The sequence below is a fragment of the Rhinopithecus bieti genome, unplaced genomic scaffold (genome assembly GCF_001698545.2).
Source record: "Rhinopithecus bieti isolate Rb0 unplaced genomic scaffold, ASM169854v2 repeat_36740, whole genome shotgun sequence".
NCBI classification, from domain to species: Eukaryota; Metazoa; Chordata; class Mammalia; order Primates; family Cercopithecidae; genus Rhinopithecus; species Rhinopithecus bieti.
Genome location: NW_016840914.1, coordinates 1 through 2,505, shown reverse-complemented (window position 1 = coordinate 2,505; position 2,505 = coordinate 1). Strand labels below are relative to the sequence as shown.

General features: G+C 56.7%; 1 pseudogene across 1 annotated transcript; it reads right to left on the bottom strand.

Annotated features, from left to right (window-relative positions):
* Positions 1-1,215: 1,215 nt before the first annotated feature.
* On the bottom strand, positions 1,216-2,499 carry LOC108524970 (uncharacterized; annotated as a pseudogene). Its single transcript, XR_001884178.1, has one exon. The product of XR_001884178.1 is annotated as an uncharacterized LOC108524970 (transcript).
* Between the last annotated feature and the right edge of the window lie 6 nt (positions 2,500-2,505).

The window sequence follows — 2,505 nt, the reverse complement described above, 5'->3', positions numbered from 1 at the left end:
TGCACAGGGCCTCTGCTTGTGAGTTGCTTGCACAATCAGAATCTGACTTACCTCAGATCACAGGGGCGCTGGTATATCCTAGAGGTATAATGTGTTGGTCGTGGAAGGGAGTGGGCCATGAATGGGCTCCAGGGAACAGCACTGCCTCGGGGCAAGAACAATGCGGAGGTGCAGGGGGCAGGGGTGATATCAGTACAGCCTGAAGCTGTGCTGTCAGGGCCACTTGGTCAGAGAAGCATCTGGATTTGGCCTGTTAGCAGGGGAGTGGGGCCCAATGGCAAAAGTTAAGGGCATCCTAGGAGCTGAGGCGGCGGTGGCGGTGGCAGTTAGGGCAGACCACTCTGGAGGCATCCAGGGGTGGAGACGAGAACGTGCAGGTGCTCCTGCCTCCAGCCTGGCCTCCCTCCTCCTTGTGCCCCAGACAGAACTGCTTCCCAAGATGCTCCAACTACAGGCCTTCCCTGGAAGTCCCCCTCAAGTGCCTCCTGGCTGGGTCCCCCAACTGCATTTTGCTTCTGCTCTCGTCCCAGCATTTTCTCTAGAGTGAAAGCTCTTGGCAATTTAAATCCCAATTTATTGGCGAGGTCCCTACCCCCCACCTGTAAGTGGCTGGAACCTAGTTGCCTGCTGCCGTCCTCGCTCCCCAGGCAGGAGCCACTGAGCACCAGCTGGCTTTGTGGCCATCACTGTCCAGGTCCCAGCCACCAAGACCCTGCCCCCTCACTCAGCTTTGCTGTTCTTGGTTCTCAATATGTTTTTGTCTGCACCCCCGCTCCTGGCCAGACAGTTCGGCCCCCAGCAACTCCCGCAATCCTTGGAGCTTCTGGAAGCCACAGACATGGCAGCACACATTCCTGGAGGTCCGCTTTTGAGAACAGGGTCTCACTCTGTCACCCAGGCTGGAGTATAGTGGCGTGATGAAGGCTCACTGCAGCCTTGACCTCCTGGGTCCTGACGATCCTCCAAACTCAGTGTCCCAAGTAGCTGGGACCACACATGTGAGCCACCATGCCTAACTTTTTGCATCTTTTGTAAAGATGGGGCAAAGTCTACTGTGCCTCTGAGAGAGGAAAGAATAGGAAGCCAGAGGCCCAGGCCTGTGGACACTGCAGGGAGGGGCCGACAGGGTGCCCAGCAGTTGTTCCTGCAGCCCCCGTGTGCTCAGGGACTCTGTACAGGTGAACCTCCTGGAGACTGAGCCCAGGTGCCAGAAGACTCAGAAGCAAGGACAGGTTTATTCAGATCCATGGTCGAGTTACAAGCTTGATTTTTGGTCACAGGCCCTAAAATGCCATTATTCTGTTTACATCAAAATACAAAGCCCAACATTTACAATTTGAAAAACATTAAAGCAAACCCCTAAACCCCCACACCAAAAACAAAGGCTTGGTTTGGAAATCGCCACTGAGATGCTGTTGTCCCTGGTGTGTCATCTGTGGGGTGAAGGAAGGTGAAGACCTCGTGCTGGTTTCTGTCAGAGAATCTGCAGTTGTCGTCCATTTTGAATACTTAAGTACCATCAAACAGTTGCCATGTCTTTGAGCACTTGATGTTAGTGAAGCGACAATGCTTCTGACCATCTTTGGCTGCAGAGCAGAAACTGGCAGAATCCGACCCCATGGACCCAGCAGTATCCGCAACACCTGAGGACCAGCACCCATCTGTGACAAGGCACAGGGGTCCATGATGTTGGCCACTGCTCTGGGCGATGTGCTCGATGGCTTGGGGTCTGCGGTGAAGCACCTGGGCTCTGGGCGGGTCTTAGGCTCCTGAAACATGGAATTCTACGGCCCAGTCTTGGAAGAGCTGGGAGAACATGAAGAATGCCCCTCACAGTGAAGAATCAGAGGACAGCCACTCTCAATAGTTTTCTCACGACTCTAGAAACTTTGATTCTTCCCTGGAGTGGAGGCTGAGCCACCGTCCTGGTCCCACACAGGGAGAGGAGGTGCCACAACCCACTCTGCCCACCTCAAGGCCAGCCAGTCCGGAGGCCAGGCCAGGCGGCTGTTGGCAGGCTGGCTCCCAAGCTTAGTGTGGCAGAGTACCCAAATGGGCGCTGGAAAAAGGCCCCGAGAGCTGGCTGGGCCATGAGTCCTTGGCGGAGGGAGGGAGGGGCCGGCGCTGAGCTCTGCGCCGTCACAGAGCGTGGTTGTTGAGCCCTGGCAGCCACTCCTTTGCTGAGCCCCGCCTGCCTTCCCTTCTTGGTTGCGTTTCCTCCAGATGCCTCTGCGGCTGCAAGAACCCTGCTACAGAAGCCCGACGATGACTGTGTTCCCTCCTGGAGGGGCTTCCCAGGAGGTGGCAAATCCCCCCAGCCTGCTCTGAAGGCAGCTGACACCCTCAGGGCTGGTGCAGCTTCCCCCGCTCGGTCAGCAGGGTCATGGCAGAGGCGTAGAGGACGTAGCCCAGGGTGAGCAGCAGCGTGCATGGGAGGGGCCTGATACAGAACAGAGAGGCCACGAAGAAGGTCAGCAGCAGCGAGACCAGCGTCCGGTAACTGCC